Raw genomic sequence first — 21,551 nt, forward strand, 5'->3', positions numbered from 1 at the left:
ACGCTTACTGAACTTAGCTGCTTTTAGATTATGCTACTTGTAAGCTTCATTTGAGGAGTTATTGCCTACTATTCCAAATGCTCCCATATCTTCTCTTAAGAAATGTGTTTTTTTATGGTAAAGGGTTGGAACTAGTCTATTCCTCTACATAGCTAAAGGTGAACTTGCCTTGTGCTTAATTTCATTTAAGATAAAAACAAAACACACTTGCTAATTCAAGTCACAAGAATAAATCATAATTCATACCTGTTCAATAAGTTGTATATGTAAACCATCTGTTTGAGTGACTTTCAACCATTTTCATCTCATGGAACACAAACTGATTACAAAATTCTGAAGCACACCAAAAAAATATTGTATATTTTGCTAAATATAACCCAAAAATTAATAATATTATAGTAATTAACTAGCCTCTTTGCTGCAAAGTGACTTAAATTCTCTGGCACACCAGTTAAAAATTGCTGATCTATACTACCCACTCATTAACTGACACTCAATTTGAGTCTAGGGCCCATATTCTCTTTCTCTCTTTTTTTAAAATCCTCACTCGATGACATTTTTCCATTAATTTTTAGGGAGTGGAAGAGAGAGACAGAAATATCAATGTGAGAGAAACACATGGATTGGTTGCCTCTTGCATGTGCCCCTATCAGGGACTGGTCCAGGGAGGAGCCTGTAACCAAGGTATGTGCCCTTGACTGGAATCGAACCCGGAACCCTTCAGTTCACAGGCCAATGCTCTGTCCACTGAACCAAATGGCAAGAGCAGGGCCAATATTCTCTTATATAAAAACACTTTTGTTGGCCCTAAGTCATAATAATACCATGTCACTGAACACCTTGGCTCAAGATGAACTGCCCTCTACTTACACCAAGTTTAATTCTGTTTCTTCCCAGCATTCCACAACTGTGCCACATCCTCTGAATCTGTTTTTCAGTAAACCTGCATGTTTCTTTTGCTTGTTCTGTAGGCAGCAGGCCCACGTAGGTAACATAATTTGCTCAGGTATCCTGCTTTTGTCCATTATAGATATACATCCAGTCCAGGAAAGATATCTATACAAATGATCTGGGCATGTTCTATCTAAAGATTTTGCTAATTGGTGAGCCTGCCTTGGTCATGTGATTCTAGTCTGATGAAACTGCTCAAGAAGCCGGACATGACTGGTCCAATACTCACACTAAGCAGAATGTAGCTGTGACTATGTTGCAACAAAATCCAAGGACTTGCCATTCTTTAGACCAACATATTGAACTCCCTTATTAACTGTAGGAGTGTATTTCTTGCTCAGCTCTTAGGGCAACCAAGTTATCAATAGCTCTTATGCTATGATCATGAACTACTTTAATGATTGAGAGAGCATTAAGAGTATAAAAACTCCTTATGTATATCAAGCTCTGTGTTTATACAAAATAATCTGAGGAAATATATTTTTCTTAAAGAGCTCTAAGACATTACAAACAAAAATACTCTATATTTTCCAAGTATGATGAACTATTTTTATAGGACAAAGACCCATATTCATAAGAGAGAGAAGGGCTAGAATTAAATTTTTAAATGTTTCTTTCCCAATCTGAATTCTGATTTTTTTTGATAAAGAACTTTATTTTTGCTTTTCACATGTGCCTTATTTACAATGATGTCTGGTTAATAACACCATGAGGCCATTTAAATACAAAAAAAACCCCAAAAAACTCCAAAACTTTACTTAGCTTTCTTGGCTGATGGGACAAATGAACCTGAATCTAAATGACCTTTCCCCTACTCTTATTCCATATTTGGCTTGGCTTAAAACTTCCTTGTCTTCATTTACAATGCCTGAACTTCTGGCAATTATCTCAGTTGAGGTCAAGGACCAATGTTAAACTTCCAATACCCTAAAAATGTTTAAAAATCACTCCAGAAAAAAACAAAACAAAGAGCACTTACCTCACAGTTTCTAGGCCTTTTCAGTTGTTTCTCTTTATCTTTTTTTTATGGTCCTATTTTTCTTCTTATTTAGTTGTAGCCTAGGTTTTTATTTCACCAACAGAAGTGACCTCCTAGAGCTTGCTTCTTCTCTAATGATCTTTGAATACTTCTAAGGAAGCAATGAAGTACTCATTCCTCACAATCCCTTTGCTTCTAGCCACACCCACAGCAGGTGTGTAAATTCTTCATCCTTTAGTTGCACCTCACTGGTCATACTAAGGTCATGTTCCTCTAATCCGTAAGGTAAACTCACAAAGAAGGCATTTGCTATTCTACAATAATTCTTTCCTGAATTAACTACATGTGTCCAGGTTTTTACTTGCCCAACCCACTAACTTCAATCCTTTTGAAAAAAAGTACATTGCAGCCTAAGATTTTCCAACAATGCCTAATTCTTCCTTGTTGAAGGCAGGAAGAAGAAGAAAAAAATCACTGGTTTTACTGTAAGCACATTTTAAAGCTGGAAAGAACCTTAAAGAATATCCTATTCAACATGCTTAATTTTCCTTTCAATTCCCTCATTTTATAGATAAGAAAAAAAATCTATATCCAGGGAGGCTAAGTTATTTGATGAAGGCCATGGGGCTAAGTAGTAGAGTTAATAGATCTTTTTGATTTCTTCATTAGTGTCATTATTTTGGAGGCAATACCACTAATGCTAAAGAATAGAGCAGTGAGCCAACAAGTAACTTATATCTCGCTTTATGTAAGTACGTATTATCATGAGATGGCCAAATCTTCACCTTTAGCTCTATTCTTTGCTGTGTGTTGATTACAATTCTGCATATTTTAAAATATATATATATTTTATTGATTTTTTACAGAGAGGAAGGGAGAGAGAGAGCTAGAAACATCGATGAGAGAGAAACATCGACCAGCTGCCTCCTGCACACCCCCTACCGGGGATGTGCCCGCAACCAATGTACATGCCCTTGACCGGAATCGAACCCGGGACCTTCCAGTCCTCAGACAGACGCTCTACCACTGAGCCAAACCGGTTTCGGCCAATTCTACGTATTTTTATGGTCCGTCCACTCCTTCCCCCACCCCTCGACCCCCACCCCCGAAGAAAGGAGAAACAGAAACATCAATGATGAGAGAGAATCATTGATCGGCTGCCTCCTGCATGCCTCTTACTGGGAATTGAGCCTGCAACCAGGGCCTGTGCCCTGACCAGGAATTGAACCATGGCCTCTTGGTTCATAGGCTGACACTCAACCACTGAGCTTTGCTGGCTGGGCTGCTGTTCCAACTTTATACCATAAAAAGAAAACTGAAAATCAGACAAATGAGAGCAATGATTGGCATATCTTGGAGATTTGTTTCTTTCTGCTCACCTGATAGGCCATGCCCCCCTGAATTGACTGTTCACACTCCCACTTTGTGGACTTTGCTAACCTAGAAATTGCCTTAACCCAAAGAAAGAAATCTAAATACCAAAAGTATTGCCACATAGAGGACCTGAATACATACTTCTCCAAAGAGGACATACAGATGACCAACAGACATACAGAGGACATACAAATTACCAACAGACATATGTAAAAATGCTAAAAGTCACTAATCATTAGAGAAATGCAAATTAAAACCACAATGAGATATCACCTTATATCTGTCAGAATGATTATCATCAATAAATCAACAAACAAATGTTGAAGATTTGGAGAAAAGGGAATCCTTGTACCCTGTTGGTGGAAATGAAGATTGGTACACAAGGGTACCCTTTTCTCCACATCCTCCTGTGGAAAGCTGTATGCAGTTCCTTAAAAAGTTAAAAATGCAATTTCCTTATGACCCAGTGATTCCATTCCTAAGTAAATATCCAAAGAAACACAAAACAGTAATTCAAAAAAATATATGAACTGCTATATTCATTGCAGTGTTATTTACAACTAGAGGCCCAGTATGCGAAATTCGTGCACTGGTAAGATTCCTAGTGGCTATCCACTGCTGGCCAGGGCTTCCCTCCTTTCCCCTGGCCAGCCCAGACAAACTCCCGTTCGAGGGGACAATTTGCATACTACACTTTTATTAGATAGCATGCCCATCAATAGACAAGTGGGTAAAAACGTTGTGGTACATATTTAATGGAATACTGCTCAGTCATAAAAAAGCAAGATATCTCACCAATGACAGTATGGATGGATCTAGAAGGTATTATGCTACGTGAAATAAGCCAGTCAGAGAAAGACAAATATCATATGATTTCACTTACATGTGGAATCTAGAGAACAAAATAAAAAAACAGACTCACAAAGAATAGACTGATGGTTGCCAGAGGGAAGGGAGGTTGGGAAACTAGGTGAAAACAGTGCAGAGATTAAGTACAAACTGGCGGTTACAAAATAGTCACTGGAATATAAAGAACAGCATAGGGAATAGAGTCAATAATATTGTAGTAAGTACATACAATGCCAGATAGGTACCGGAAAAATTGGGAGAAACACTTTGTAAGTTTATGATTATCTAACTAATATGCTGTACATCTAAAACTAATACAAAATAATATTGAATGTATACTACAATGGGAAAATAAAATTTTTAAAAAGTAAAAAGAAAAGTACTGCCATACATAACCAAAAGAATGAAAAGAAAATTTGCATCTGTCCTGGCTAGTGTTGCTCAGTTGGTTGGAGCATCGTCCCATGCACTGAAAGATTGGGGCTTCGATCCCTGGTCAGGGCACATACCGGGGTTTTGGGTTCGATCCCAGCTGGGGTGTATGAGGAAGGCAATGGATCGATATTTCTCTCTCACATTGGTGTTTCTCTCTCTAAAATCAATAAAAAAATACTCCTCAGGTGAGTATTAAAAAAATTTGCAAGTCATCTGATACAGATATAACTATATTTAGATACAAATATATAATGAACCCTCAAAATTAAACAATAAAATATAAATGATAAAATTAAAAAATGATGAAGGATATGAACAGAGATTTTGCCAAAAGAAATACAAATAGCCAATAAATACATGAAAAGATACTCAGCATAATTAGCCATTAGGAAAATGCAAATCAAAACTACAATGAGATATTACTTCACACTCCCTAAGATGGGTATAATAAAAAAGACAGATAATAACAAGTGTTGGCAAGGATGTGGAAAAGTTGGAATCTTGAGGTAGGAAAGTAAAATGGTATAGTCACTTTGCAAAAACAGTTTCGCAGACCCTCAAAATGACCAAACATTCCACTAAGTTATCATATGACCAGGTATTCCACTCTCAGGTGTAATAAAAACATGTCTACAAAAAGACTTATGCACAAATGTTCACAGTGAACATTAGTCATAAAAGCCAAAAAGTGATATACCCATACAATGAAATATTACTTGGCCATAAAAAATTTTGGCCAAGTAAATACTGACACATGCTACAACATGGATAAACCTTTAAAACATGCTACGTGAAAGGACTATATAATGTATGATTCCATTTATATGAAACTAGAGGCCTGGTGCACAAAATTGATGCACAGGTAGGGTCCTTAAGCCTGGCTGATGATCAGGGCTTTCGTTCTGTGCTGCCACCTGGTTGTCAGCACACGTCATAGCAAGCAATCAAACTCCCAATCTCCTGGTGGAACTCCTGAGGGGACACTTTGCATATTAGCCATATATATACTAGAGGCCTGTTGCACGAAGAGACTCATGCAATAGGCCTTCCTTCCCTTGGCTTCCAGCACTGGTTTTCCTCCACCTGGGACCCAAGACTTCGCTCTGGCCAGAGTCTGCTGCCTTTGCTTCCTATTCATTCTAACTAAATCAATTAGGTTATTCACACACTTATTGTACATTTGCTAAAAGTTGTGTTGTCTTTTTTTTTTTTTTTTGTATCAATAAAAAGCAATCTTATAATAAAGGTTTATCTTGTTTTTTGTTTTTTTTTTGAAAAAGCCAGGGTTCTCAAATTCACTGTGTTACTTTGCAACTCTTGCTTCACTTTCCTTCAACATTGTGTAGGTGGAAGAAAGAAACCAAGATATTAAGAACAAAATGTGAAGTCAAGGGAAATTTTTAGACAGCAATAAATTGTGAAAATGACTTAAACTTACTGTCAGAACAATCTTTCACAGAGAAATATAAATGCAAGTACTTTAGTACACCCTTGACATTCAATGAAAAATACTAGGCTCAGAATACCATAAATTCAGACCTCCTTTGTTCAAACTAATTTGAACTCTCTTTCATATAAATAATACCTCAATAAACAGAAATTAAAATATTTTGTCTCTTTGCTATTCTTAATACTTAAAAAGACAAATTCTTAATAATTCATTCATATATATTGGCATAAAAATTGAAGGATCTATCTAAATGATTATATCAGACTAAACCCTAAGTGTCATTTTCTACTTCATTTCATATTTTTGGTGTTGGAAAGGAAGAGACCCCATAAGAGATATCTTATTTTTCTTTTTAGTAAAAATTAACTTTTCGCAGAAACTGGTTTGGCTCAGTGGATAGAGTGTCAGTCTGCAGACTGAAGGGTCCCAGGTTAGATTCCAGTCAAGGGCATGCACATTGATTGCGGGCACATCCCTGGTAGGAAAGTAAGACTTACTGATCGATGATTCTCTCTCATCAATGTTTCTAACTCTGTCCCTCTCTCTTCCTCTCTGTGAAAAATCAATAAAATATATTTAAAAAAAACAAAACTAAACAAACAAAGCATACAAACTGCTCTTTCCTAGACAAGTGCTAATCCTTAAAATGGAAAAGGAAAACACTATCATGTGTTAAGAACAACTACTTTCTGCTGCCCAGAAAACAGTCACCCTTTCTGTGGTATAATAGCATCTTCACTTCCTTTTTGGGAATAGTTTAGACGTAGGGGTGTCGAACTCAATCAGAAAAGGGGCCAAAATCTAAAATCCAGCCTAAATCGCGGGCCGAATGGTTTACTGAACAGTCATAAACTGTCATTGTGATGGAAACGCAGCGGAGTGCAGTGATGACAGTGCGGTGCGGGCCACATTGCAAGGCCTGGCGGGACGGATTTGGCCCGCAGGCCTTGTGTTTGACACATGTGGTTTAGAGTATATGGTAGAGTTGATTACATCCTCAAACTTGATGGTTGGGCATAAGGCTCAGTCCCAGTCAGAGCCTCACATTCCTCTCCCTACAAGGGGAATGGGCCAATGAGATGATGAGACTTGCTGGACTCTTTCCAGATACACATTACACTGTGAGGATTTAGGGGCCAAAGGGACTGAAGTTATCTTTTGCTCAGGTAGGGCTGAGGAATAAAGCCAAAACTAAGAAAACAGTGCTAAGAAATGTACGGAAATGAAGTCTTAGTAACATTGTTTGAGTCTTGGGTGGAGCCACATCTATCCTGGACCAGTTCACACAAACCAATGTCTTTTTTCCCCACTTAAGCTAGTTTGAGGGGAGTTTTATTGACAGACCGACAGAGTCTTATGATAGAAATACTATTTTACGTGTATTTGTTTCCACAAAAGTAAGTATACGAGGTCATAGAATTCAGTTCCAGAAAAGGTAAAAACAGATTCTTCCCTCACATGATTCTGGTTTTTCAAATTCACTCTTTCTGAAGAACTCCTCTCTGCTAATTTCAAATGCTACAAGACTTTATATCTTTTGCCTTAAAGTGAATATATATATATATATATATATATATATATATATATATATATATACACACACACACACACACACACACACACACACACACACACATATTACAAATGAGTAAGAATAAAAAAAATCAACAGTGGAAAAAAGAAGTATGGGGTTGGTGAGGGAGTCATCTATAGAAGCTGTAAATAGTAACCAGATGTGCTTTTTTTACTAAAGACCTCAATGAGAGTCAAAGACAATATCTTATAAACTTAAGCAGATTCAACTACATACAGACTCTAATACAAAGACACCAAAATACTAAAATCAAAGTTCCTATTTGAAAAGCAGCTAATAGAATTCAAATTCAAAGAAAAACTCTTTGGGAAATTGAAACATCTTAGACTTTGGACAAATCATTATATAATTTTAAAAGAGGTAGTAGTTAAACTTATCAAAAATATTTCTTTTAGGCACTCTATGTTAATACCGAGCCCTCAAGTCATTCTGAAAATGTTTAGGAAAGTAAGACTTAACAGAGTACATAAATCACACTTAAGAGTAATATAAAAGTAGTACTTCCATTTTCTAGGAATTTTGATGACTTAACTGCTAACAAGAAAGGGAGAACAATGAACAAATAATAAAATGGAATTAAGATGTATATTCTTGTGTTTCCCAGATTATACTGAAGTGAGATCTTCATTTTAACCACCAGGTATGCACACTATAATGAATTACAAGACTCTTATAACAATGAGACCATTAATATGGAGTCTGTCTAAGAAAATGAGATAAATTATTAGTCGAAATAAAGTAAAATAGAGTGATTAAGAGAGTTCTGGAGTCAGACTGTCTATGTTTGTCTCTTGGCACTGTCATTTAATAGCTGTGAGACTTGGACCAACATCAGTAAGCTTCAGTTTTTGTATTTGTAAACCTAAGATAATAAGTAATAATATTAACAAGTATGCAGTGCTCATCAATCCCCAGTAGGGCATGTGCAGAAGGCCATCAATCAATGATTTTTCTCTCATCACTGATGTTTCTTTCCCTCTCCCTTCCTCTCTAAAATCAATAAAAACACATTAAAAAAAAAAAAGTAACGACAATATTCTAAAAAAACAACGAAAAACTAAACAAAACTCTTTTGAAAACAGTAAGAATTTCATTGTGCCTTAAGCACAATAATGAAGTGAAGGTGAGGAAGCAGCTAGAAAAGTTAGGGTGACACGTCGCATTATTAAGGACTTTATAAGCCAAGACAGAATTTGAAACAGATCTAATAGGAAATGGGGACCCAAAAAGAGGACTGATGTAACTACATTTATTTTTTCACATTCTCTAACTTGACAAACTAAACTTATGATTCCACCCTCTGCTCCAACCTGTCCTACCCCTAACCTTATCTGTTTTAGTAAATATAACACTATTAACCCAGTCATTGCTCATACTAGAAACCTGGAGGCCTTAAAACTGCCTTCTCATCCTCGATGTCTGGACCATCCCTATGTCCTAGCATTTCACTTCTAAAACATACTCAACTCCTCCACCTAAGGCTTATACCTCAGCCTGGAACAATGTTACCCTGCTCTTTGCTTAGCTGTCTCCAACTCATTCTTGAGATAGTAGCTTTAAGCATTCAAGTGTTAAGAACTGTTTTCTCTGACCAACCAATATAATCCTATTATTTTCTCTCATAGCACCTTGTCCTGATAAATTTTTAGTATCTATCTCCATCCCTAATGAGGGATTTTCATTAGGAAAAAAATAGCCTTATTTTGTTTTCTCATTGTATACTCAATGCCTGCACAGTACCTTCTACATCAAACATGTCAAGCTCACTTATTTGGCCCATGTTAGCCTTTGAGTTTGACATGCTTGCTTTACATAGTAGATGTTCAAGAAATATTGGTTTTTTTAAAAAGGATTTTTAGAAAAATAAGCTTGAAAGCAGTATGGAGGATGTGAGAAAAAGGAGGACGACATGAGTAACATGAGCAGGCTAATACCAGCTGGATCAAATGAAAGACTATAAAGAGCTTAACTTAGCTAAGATGGTAGAAGTGAGGACAGAGAAAAGCAGTACTTGGAAAACCAATGCAGAACCAACAGGTTCCTCACTTGGGCAAGTAGAAAGTGAGACATTAACTTCCAACAGGAATGTACAGATCAGGAAAGAAAAATAAAGAGGTCTTTTTTTGACCACGGTAAGTTTGAAAAATTTTAGTTAGTATGTCTAGCAGGCAGTTGGAATTTTAAATGTGAAATGCAGGAAGGAGGTCCTAGGCTGAGGACAAATCATTCTCATCATAATTGGTGCCAGGCATTTTACAAAGATCTTTACATATTCATTTTTAACTTCCAATGATATTTTTTCAGAGATAAATATTATCATCTCTGGTTTAAAAAAATATATTTTTAATTTATTCTTTTAGAGAGACAGGAAGGGAAAAAGAGAGAGAGAAGCAATGATGAGAGAAACATCATCGATTGGCTGCCTGCTGCACATCAACTACTGGGAATTGAGCCAGAAACCTGGGATGTGCCTTGACCGGGAATCGAACTGGTGACCTGTGGGTTCTAGGTTGATATTTAACCACTGAGCCACATGAGCCAGACTCATCTCTGTTGTTTTTAAAAATATATATTTTTATTGACTTTAGAGAGGAAGAAAGAGGGAGAGAAAGAGAGAGAGAAACATCAATGTGATTGGCTGCCTCCTGCACGGATCAAGCCCTCAACCCAAGCATGTGCCCTTGACTGGAATCAAACCGGAAACCTTCCAATCCGAAGGCCAACACTCTATCCACTAAGTCAAACCAACTAGGGCCATCTCCGTTTTGTAGATGGAATATTTATATTATCAATTATTTAGAAACTGGTGGTCTGGTGCAGGTTCTATTCCAGGTCAGGGCACATATCCAGGTTGTGGGTTCAATCCCTGGTGGGGGTGCACAAGAGAGACAACCTATGGATGTTTCTTTCACATGTAGATGTTTTCTCTCTCCTTCCTCTCTATAAAATCAATTAAAAGAACATTTTCATGTAATGGATAATAAAAATCAACCCAATTAAAATTTAACTGGGAGGTAAACAAGTCCTCAGAATTCACAAGTCCTATAATAAAGACTTACATGTACTTGTAAGTACATTAAAATTTTTAAATAAAGCCCAAACCTATAGGTTGTATCTTTGTGATCAATGATCACTGATTCAAATGGTTTTCTGACAATTTTACTTCATGGTGAGTTTTTCAATGTGACCATTTTTCTTGAGCATTTAGCCATGATGACTCAGGGCACCTAGATGCCATGAAACAGCTTTCAATTTAAGAAGTGGGAGGAGAATGAGGGGGCATATTGAATCATTAACAGCCTACTCAGTTCTGAAACCTAGCAAATCCTTTCTGGAAGCCATTTGAAAGACAGCTTCAGGAGGCAAATTATGGCTAAATCTTAAAAGACTGGTATATAAGAGCTGAACTATATGCAAACAATTGGCATGCTATTTCTAAAAGAGACACAACAAAGAAGCTTTAGCAAACAGTGATTTTGTTTTTGTTGAATGAGTGTGAAAGATGGATTGGGAAAAAAAAAAAAAAAAAAAAAAAGCCTGTTATTACTGAAGTCACAGACCTTACAATTCATTGCTCCTTTGAACTGATAGGACTAGTTTAGAAACTGAATCATCCTATTTTAAATGAAAATTACCGTAAAGTATTACATAAATTTAAAAAGCTTTCAATTACATGAAGCCTGTCTATAGGACTGTGGTTTCTAATTAGAAGCAGTCAGTATTTTTAAACAGAACTTAACAGAATTGCTCATGAATGGTAAAGTTAATTCATTTTGTAATTTGGATTTTTGTAATTTTGTAACTTAACTACTTTTTGCTCCTTTTGGTACATTGCAATGAGCATCTACCAACTAGCAAAAGATCAGGGCCAATCAACTTGTGATTTATTCCATGGAAGGAAGGAGAAGTTATAAACTTCTTCACCACATTACTAATCTTTCTGTCCTTTCCTCTTGACTGTCAAAAAGATGCTCAACAGAAGTCCAGGCATAGTTCATCTGTAAGACCATTTATAAGTAAGCTAATATTACAGTGATGATGAGGACCCTATTTCATATTTTTGGGAAAAAAAATAAACAACATACACTAAAAGGTGAAAACAGCTTTTGAAATTCCACCATGGTGGTTAATTCCACTACCAAATTTTGCTGGTTTAGGAATAGGTTCTGGGTAGATGCAGGGTTAAGCCATGAGAATTTCAAATCAATGAGCTTATTGCTGTTTTTGACATTATTCAGTTAAAAAAATATTGCATCCTATAGGTCACACAGTTATTGGTGCCTGACTGGATGGAATACACCATCTCTTCACCTAGAGCACACACCAATAATAAGGGCAGGAAAAGATAAAAAGAAGCTACACAGTTAAGACAAAATTAGGAAAAGTGCCCTTTGCATATGACTGTTTTAGGGCTTTAATTCATTCCAAGCCTAGTTTATAAGTTTATAAAATGGCAAGCAAATGTAGAAAGTACCGTGGAAGAGCAATGGGCACTGCTAAGCTGGCCATGGAAGAGGAACAGAGCTAGTGGCAGAGTGATGAAGAGATGAACCTGGGACAGAAGTGTGAGAGGCAGGAATGTATAATACAACTATCTTGCTTCCCTTCTATCTCTTCACTCCCCATCCTAAGTTATTTATTCCACAAAATTGAAAATGAAAACCAGATTCATAATCCTACCCCCAAATCAACAGGCTATTTCTAAGTGAGCCACACATCAGTATCGTCACAATCATAAAATTTCCAAGTCCTTCGTGAAGAACAACTGCCATTTTAGTTTTCCAGATTAATCAAAGATAGCCTGTTAAAGACTTTCCAGAGTTAAAGGAAAGCACAGGAATTAAACATGGGTTTTGTGTTCTATGCTAATAGGTTAGAGATTAAAGCACATTAAATAATCCAGCCTCAAGAGCTCAATCCTGGCAATATGTGGAATATATGGAGAAAGGGTCTAAATATCTATCTACAAACACACATAGTCATATACATATGTATGTACCAAAGGGATAACAACTCTGAGTAAATTAAAGAACTAGATACCTAACTATTTTCTGAAAAAATGTTTCAAGTGGGAAGCTTTGTTAAAGTAGTCTTTATATAGTTATATACACCTATGCTCTCAGTGATCACTTTATGCAATGTCTTATAGAATAAAATTTACTTAATTCCATTAAATTCTACATATTATTGGTTAAAAATACAAATGAAAACACTGCCCTCTCGTTATGCACAATTAACTAAAAAAATGGTTTTCCTATTCAGTGTTATCAGTAGAGTAAAAATCATTCAGGTAAGTTTAGTTTCTTAGATTAGAAAGTTTATTCTTATAAGATACAATCCCTGCCGTGGCTGAGTGGCTCAGCTGGTTGGAGGAGCATCATCCTGTATGCCAAAAGACAGTGGGTTTGATCCCCGGTAGGGACATGACTGTGAGGCAATCCATCGATAATTCTCTCTCATGTTGATGCTTCTTTCTCTTCCTCTCTTTCTAAAAGCAATAAAAACATATCATTGGGTGAGGATTAAAAAATAATAATTCCTAAAATATAATTCAAAATGAGTAATCTCTACATGTACACTGTCCCATGAGATTTTTAAAATTCATGTTTATGGCTGAAGCCGGTTTGGCTCAGTGGTAGAGCCTTGGTCTGCGGACTGAAAGGTCCCAGGTTCGATTCCGGTCAAGGGCATGTACATTGGTTGTGGGCACATCCCCGGTAGGGGGTGTGCAGGAGGCAGCTGGTCGGTGTTTCTCTCTCATCGACGTTTCTAGCTCTCTATCTCTCTCCTTTCCTCTCTGTGAAATATCAATAAAATATATTTTAAAAAAAATCCATGTTTATGATTTTTTGGGGGTATGGGGCACTTTCAAACATTGGAGCAAGAGACCCAGTTTTTCTATTATTTTAACAGTAAAGATTGATTTTAAAATAGTTCTTTATGGGAAACCAGCATGTTCTTGAAACAACTACTAACTTGAGAACTGAAGCATAAATACAAGATTTGAGAGCCAGAATTCATTTTGCTACAGGTGTGCAAGTCTTTCAGTTCCCCAGGGCTATTATACCAACAAGGAAGTTATGCAGTTTCGTTACATTACAAATGCCACCTTTTCAGTCTTGATGCATGACATAAATGAAACTTATCTGTATAACTGTTTTGAGTATTTAAGTATTAAGAAATGTGCATGGTCTTCTTGTGTATAAGTGTACATGTTTTAATCTTATCAGATAGAACTTAAATTAAGTATCCGATTAAGTATCTTCTCTTCCATATCAATCAATAGGTTATATACTTATTCTAAATAATGCTACAATTATCCCAAACATTAAAACTCCTTTTCAGTCTATGGGTAGATCTGATTTTTAGAAACACTGTCTTCTCAGAGTGGATCTGATTTTTAGAAATAGCTTGAAATTGTTTCCTATTTTCTGTCAAAATCCTTTCTGAGTCATATCTGATAAGTAAAATGAGATATCATGTGGTTAATCCTTCTCCACTCCCCCTTTTCCTTAAACACAAGGAACAAATATAAAGTATTTAGAATAATGAGCTATTTTCATGTGTGGCAATTAGTTTAAAGTCAATTAAAAAAAAAGTTCCAAAATATTTTAAATAATCTAGTATTGTTCAAATAAGGTATAGCTTCAAGGGTGATAAAGTAGACTTACTTTAAATAGATGTATAAATTAAATATCCTTACTTCAAAGCAAGGATGGATAACCGGGCCCTACCCTACAAAATCTGTCCTCATCTACCATCCTGTTATCTTTCTGACTTAATCTCCCACTACACTCTCTCTCTCTAACCCAGCCACACTGCTCTTCTTGTAGTTTCTTGCATTCCAGTCAAGCTCCAGTCTCAGGGCCATTGTACTTGCTGTTCCCTCTGCCTGGAATGTGTTTCCCAAGATTGCCTGCACCTTCTGCAGGTTTTTACTCAAATATCTATCAACTTGTCAATGAGGTCTTTTCTGCATCCTCTTCCCATTCCATATACATATCCTCTCTTCCCCTTCTCTATTTTACTTTTGTGTATGCGTCGTGTGTAAAACTGTTCATTATAGAAAATTTTCAAACATACACAAAAGTAGAAAGAACATTAGAAATCTCATATATCTATCATGTACCTTCAACAATTTTCAATAATATGGCCAATCTTGTTTCTGATACTTTCCCCTTGAAATTATTTTAAAGCAAAAATCTTGCCATCATAGTTTAATTCATAAGTATATTATATCTCTAAAGGTAAAGACTCTGTTTGAAAACTGTAAAACATTGTCAAATCTTAAAAACTTTACAATTCCATCATCAAATATCCAGTCAATATCCTAATTCCCCAACTTAGTTTGCGATATCCAGTCAATATCCTAATTCCCCAACTTAGTTTGCGAAAAGCAGAATCTTACTAAAGTCCCTATTTGCATTTGGTGGATATGCCTTTTAAGTCTCTTTCAATCTTAGTTTCATCTCCCTCTCTTATTTTTACTATTTATTTCTTGAAGAATCCAGGTCATTTGCCCTTAAAAAATATTTTACTTATATTTATTGTGTATGTTATTAGAATATAAACACCACAAGGCAGGGATTTTAGTCTATGTGATATCAGCATCTAGACCAGTGCCTGACACATAAAAGATATCCAATAAATACTTACCAAATGAGTATGTGGCATTAATGCCAAAAGTCTACCGCCCATCCAATAGCGAAATCTTCTCTTTTCCTGCTGAGTCTGACTTAGAAACCCCAGTTTACTGAACATTAACACTCCAGGCAGCCACCACCGAGCAATCAGATTTGGTACCAGGGTGTAATCTATTTGCTAGCTTTCTTTAGTCTTCTTCAAAATAAGTGTGCTTTTATCTCCAGATTCAATATATACCTTTATGTTTAAATTGAGCTGAAGTTTAGAATAATAAATTATTGACTACCATCTTGTCAAGTACGTTGAAACGTTTCTTAGCTTATTTTACAATTTAGAGGGGGGAAACAAATTGTAGCAAAAAAAACAAAAAAACAAAACTGGGGGTACCACATATTTGCAGAATTAGTAACATCCCTAGAGATTGATTATAAAATAAAACCCAGCAATAACAGTTTTTTGAAAAGGAAATAAGTTACATGTGTATTGAATTAAAAACTTAAAAACACACTCACTATGAATGGTCAAGATTAACTGGGGGATGATCAATGTCAGGATGGTTCCACTTATAGGCACCAGAAACATAATCTACTTTCCTGTAAATGGTATTTTAAGATGTATAAAAGTATTACAGGGATGATACAAGAACTACTATGTAGAACCCTATTTTTTCTTAGAGTTTATTGTGGGGGAGAAAAACTCAAAAAACTAAAACATCTTGTACAATATTCTGAAAAAAAGAATCAGGTCTTCTTAGACTTATTTATAATTCATTTCTCTTCAATTACCTGATGAAGTTCTTTTCCTCTAAGTTTCATTTCTGAAGAAGGCCATGTTAATTTAAAGGCTCCAATCAGATGTTCCTGTTTCCATTACTTATTTCTATTTAAAAGGGGGGGAGGGGCAGCAGAAATTTCCTGACATACACTCAAGAAATCTTGTGCTTTCTCTGAATTACTTGCAAATTCACTCAACAACAACAAAAGCTATGAAGGACCTACTGCGTGTAATATGTTAGGCAATTATTTTTAACTTTTGGTGAGAAATATTGAGAGTGATCTTTCAAGATAACATTAAAAAAGCTAATGATATAACCTGAAATTATATCTAGTTCTTTCCGTGACCACCAATATTTTTTGTTTTGAGGTTCCCACGCATTAATCTGGGGAAATTTTTCTCTGGCAAAGGTCAAGTTCAAAGAAAAACAACAGTAAGTGGCCACTACCACATGTGTAAAAAACAAAAACAAAAACAAAAAAACTCCAACAACCCCAAATCCCTGGAAAGAATGACTTTTATTATCTTTTTCTGTGTGATCTATTTAGAGCAAATCTGAAAAAGATGGCTAGAAATCCATAAACAGAAAGTGCTGAGTGGAATTTACTGTTTATAGACTTTAGCTAGAATTTTATATAATGTTGCCAGGACTCTTTCATATTGTACTCTTTAAAACATCTTCATCAGGTTTCCTCCATTTGTTGATTTTCTCCTTTCTTTCCACTAGCTAGCTCTTAAATTTGTTTTATTCTCCTCAATTAAAAGACATTAATGTAACTTTTGGAATAACATGATTTTTTCCCCAAAGAAACTCCTAGAACCATCTCAGTGCTGCCATATACTTGTCATAATGAAATTTTAATATATAGTTAAAATGTTTGATAATCCACATGAGCATTTCTGATTTAAAAAATACTAGATTAGGTTCATACTTATGCACCATGTAAGATGTGGATATATATGAGAAGGTTAGAAAGATAGTTTTCAGTTCTAAGTCTTTTGGCTTAAAATCTTTATCAGCTACAGATGCTTCTATCTGAAAAGAGTCGTTCACAGACTAGGATTACTCTAGTCCTCATCATATAACCTATCGGACAAGGTACATTCTGAAACGACAGAACCTTTAATGGACAAGGGACGTTTTGAAAACCTGAAAGGAAGCTGAAACAAAGTCAAATGGAAACATACTGGGACTTCTTTTCCTTTACCATTCAGCAGAACTAGAGACTCAGGTCCCTGCCCTGTACTTTTCAGTCATTTCTTTTAAGGGGTCCCAAAGAAACCAGTAAACCTTCAAAGCTAGCCTTCACCGGTCAACACTCATTTCTGCACATGGACCCTAGTAATTGAGCAAAGGCATTATGTTAGTAGCTTCCTTAAAGTTCAATGCCTCTGGGGAAGTTTGGTTTATAAGTGCTACAGAAAAAGTGCAACACAACCAACTGTAAGATCACTGAAATGACAATTTTAAGGAGAGCAAAGATTTCATCCCCCCACCCCCACCCCATATCTGCCACTAAGACACAAGTTCCAGCTCACTTTTTCCCCAACTCAAATACTATTATTACATTGCAGCACTTCTATAACAGTAATAAAAACCTAGGTGAGAGTTTTCACTTTAAAAGTTATATATTTATTAGATGACATTATAACCACGCCACTACATGCAACTTTCCATACATTTAACTGTTCTATTTTCCGATCGTTTGTTTTAAACTCAAGTTCTCTTTTAACATACTACAGAAAGGGAATTGGTTAGGTGGTTGGGGAAAACTATAAAAATAACAAATGTCTCACTTTCCTTTTCTGATGGAAACACAGAATCTAAAATCTGGGGGCAACTAGGTAATTTAGGATAAGTCAAAGCACACACCATTACTACAGTTCTGATAATCATCATTCACCTCAGGAAATAACTAGTAGAAAAGATGCTTCATTTCAATTTTTGGTACCTTCTAATTTGGCTCAACTACCAAAAATACATAACTTGTCCTCAGAGTTTAGTATTTTCCTCCAGAAGAGGCTGTTCGCATGAATAAAAAAACATAAGGAATTCTTACGTTGCATTTGCACAATAAGGACAAGGTTTTTGAGAGATGTAAATCTGATCACTCTGAGAAAATATTTTCTCTATTAGTTATAAAAAAAAATCATAAACCAATACAAAATGGTAGAAACGAAATCTCTTCCCCAATTTAAAAATGTTTAATTCACATCACTATGCAAATGAATAATTTTAGAAGATAATTACGTTTCTCCTCGATCACAAAATACATATTCAGTGTAGAAACAGACAAAGCCAGCTCTGAAACAAAAGATCAGCTGCTAACAAAATAACGTTCTGTAGAGTAACTGCACAGCCTTTCCACCGGCATAGAGAACCTTCTCATGCACTTAAAGCTTCAGTCCTTAGCTCAACATGCACCTACGGATAAAACCCTCATTTAATAATTTGTTGATCTACTGCTGGATGGTTGCTGGGTGATGTTAAAAAAAACCAAGACACACGTCCTTGTGTGTAGGGATTCAGTTTTGTCAAACCTGCATTTAAAAAAAATCTCTGCCCTCCCACTCCCTTGATCCTTGCTCTTTGCCTGGAAGAGACTGGCCTGTACAAAAAAACAAAAGTAGATGGTTGGAATGAGTTCATGATTTACTGTGTTTCCCCCCCACTCTGGGCCTTTTGAAAGAGTCCTTTGAGGTTCTAAGGTTCAAACGCTCGGTAAGAAGAAGAGTTATTGTTTGAACTACCTAACAATTACCCAGACTTCTTTCGGACTTCAGCTTAACCTGTAAGTGAAATGAGCATGTGTAACTTTTCCACGGGGCATCGAGGGACGAGTCCCAGCTCAATAAACGCTCTCAGGTCCTCAGGACACCAGGCGCGGGGTGGAAACCAAGCGTATACCCATCCATTAGCGTGCTGTCCGGGCCTCAGTTTACCCGCTTACAGACAGGCACGGGCGTCCTAAAACTTGTTTCATTGGGGGGCCCCCCGGAGTGCCCTTAATGAAATGTTTTTAAAATGCGCCGAGATCCCGGGGATGAAAAAGAAAGGCGAAAGAGAGAGAGAGAGAGAGAGACGCGCAAGAGAGGATGACAATCATCACAACAATAAAAAGCATGACTAACTTGGAAGTCTGCGTTATGTAAGAAAAGAGAAGTTGGGAGATCCGCCCGGAACAAAAGAAAAGCCCACCGTCCCCTTTGTTTCCCCCCTTTTTTCCTGTCTCTCCTCCCCGCCAGCCCCCGCGCAGCTCCCCGCCCGCCGCACGCGGCCGGCGCGGGGCGCGGACTGGGCCCCGCGCGCCCCGCTCCGGGGCGGGCGGAGAGGGAGGGCGGCCGGGCCGGCTCCTGACAAAGGCTCTTCCTCCTCCAGCGCGGGCGCCGCGAACTCCGCTCCCCGCCGCCGGCCGGGGCCGCGCAGAAGGCGAGGGAGAGGGAGCTGGCCCGCCGCCCGGAGAAGAAGCCGCCGCCGGGGAAGTTGCGCGCCCGCCTCGCCCGCATCCCTCGCCGGCCCCGCCGCGGCGGCGCGCCCGAGCCCACTCACCGGACAGTTGGCGGCGGCCGCGATGCCAGCGCCGCTCCGAGGGCCGGAGCGGGGAAGGGGGGGGAGTGTGCGGGCGCTGGGAGCGCGAGCAGACAGCGCGGCGTTTTCGCCGCCTTCCTCGCCCGCCAGCCAGCCAGCCAGCCAAGCCAAGCCGGGCGACGGGAAGTTGGCCGCCGAGCCGAACGCTGAGGTGCCGCGGACGCAGCAGGGGCGGGCGCCGGGCCGCTCGTGGGGCGCTCCCGGAGGACTCGACGCAAACCCGAGCGCGCGGGGCGACGGGTGCTGCTGGCGGAGGCGGCGGCGGCGCCCCCCGACGGTCCCTCCGCCTCACACTGCCTCTGGGTCACTGACACCCTCTCTGAGGGAGGGAGGGGAGGGACCAGGAGGAGGGCGGGGCCTGAGGGCGGGGTCGGGGGCCCGGCCGCTGCGGGGGGCGGGGCCGGGGCGCCGCGAGGCCTCTTGGGAGTTGTAGTTCTCCCGCAGAAGCAAGAAGGGCTACATTGTGGAGGATGCTTTCCGCTCGCCGGGCGCTGCGCATGCTGGGGTTGGGGGTGGGAGTAGAGACGGGGCTGGGGTGAGGGGGAGGGGAGGTTGGGGGAAGTTCGGCCCCCAGTGTTCCTATGGTCACTGACACACTAAGGAAGAGAACGTGTTCAGTGCTGCTGCTCACTGAACAAGGCCCTTCTTGTATGATGGTGCTGTTAAGAGAGCCCGCCCTGTGTGAGTCTTTCCTCCATCGCTCCACCCCCAACTCCTAGCCTCACAACTCACAAGAGCCCAAGTGAAATCTGATTTCCTCCTCCCCATATTTCGGTCGGCCCTGCTGCTTAATTTTATTCCACAAGTCCTAAATCACAAAATACCCATTTTCTTTTTCTCCTTCAAGTGAAAACTCTCTGCCTCAAATCCATCCCCCCTCCCACATAGTCCCTCCCGCCCCCGTCCTCTCCCCCTCACACACACACACACACACACACACACACACACACACACACACACACATCTTAAAACTTGTAGAAATGTAGCGCCTTCTAGTAACTTAACAATTAGGTTATAAAACTGTTAGGAACCTCATCGCTATCAGAGGTTCGCCCCCCCACAGAAATTATTTTCACTAAAGTAGTCACCTCTAATTTTAAGGCAAAAGTAAAGTTCAGGGTTAAGATGGCTGTATTTTACTTGATCGGTGTCCAGACATAGTCCAGATTATTTTAAGGGCTACAATTTTTGAGAAATACAAATTTCAAAAAAGTGCAGATTGAGAAGCTAGGTGGGAAGTTGGAAATTGTTTGCTATAATATATATTTTGGCAAACTCATTTGGCAGTGAGAGAAGTCTGAACCAAGGGCTGAGTATGCTGTCAGGCTGGTCAGCTAAGTCGACACCCACAGATGGTGGGGGAGGGTGGTGAAAGGCAGGACAGGACTGACTAAAGTCAACTTGTCTCAAGCTCTTTGGTTTTCTTTCTCTGCCTACCTAGTACCTCAGACCCTGGAAGAAAAAAAAAAATAATGCTTAGATATCAGAAACACATTTAAAGTAGGAAAAGCCAAGGTTTTTATTTTCATTATATTTTTAAATATAGTTTTATTGGTTTCAAAGAAGAAGAGAAAGGGAGAGATAGAAACATCAATGATGAGAGAGAATCATTGATCAGCTGCCTCCTGCATGCCCCCCACCGGGCATCCAATGTGTAACCTGGGCATGTGCCCTTGACCAGTATCAAAGCCGGCACCCTTCAGTCTGCAGGGCGATGCTCTATCCACTGAGCCAAACCAGCCAGGGCAAGGTTTTTACTAGTAAATAGAGTCTCAAGATCAGAAATCTTTATGTTTGCAGACCACTTAATTACTCATTCAAAAATATTTATTGAGAATATCCTAGGAACTATATTAGAACCCAAAACAGGGATATAAGAATGTAAAAAAAAACAAAAACACTCCTTGTTTTC

At 38.5% G+C, this 21,551-nt stretch overlaps 1 protein-coding gene across 4 annotated transcripts in view; it reads right to left on the reverse strand.

Moving 5' to 3' along the window:
- Positions 1 to 19,737, reverse strand: part of PELI1 (pellino E3 ubiquitin protein ligase 1) — a 49,695-nt gene extending 29,958 nt beyond the window's left edge. For 2 of the 4 annotated variants that reach the window (XM_036435508.1, XM_036435504.1), the window contains exon 1: positions 19,601 to 19,737. The gene's annotated coding sequence lies outside the window, so the exon portion shown is untranslated. Of the gene's footprint in view, positions 1 to 1,930; positions 2,064 to 18,002; positions 18,074 to 19,600 lie in introns of those variants that run through there. The other 2 variants (XM_045580809.1, XM_036435505.2) reach the window with 2 other exon arrangements.
- Positions 19,738 to 21,551: the final 1,814 nt, after the last annotated feature.

This window comes from Pipistrellus kuhlii, unplaced genomic scaffold (genome assembly GCF_014108245.1).
Source record: "Pipistrellus kuhlii isolate mPipKuh1 unplaced genomic scaffold, mPipKuh1.p scaffold_m20_p_13, whole genome shotgun sequence".
NCBI classification, from domain to species: domain Eukaryota; kingdom Metazoa; phylum Chordata; class Mammalia; order Chiroptera; family Vespertilionidae; genus Pipistrellus; species Pipistrellus kuhlii.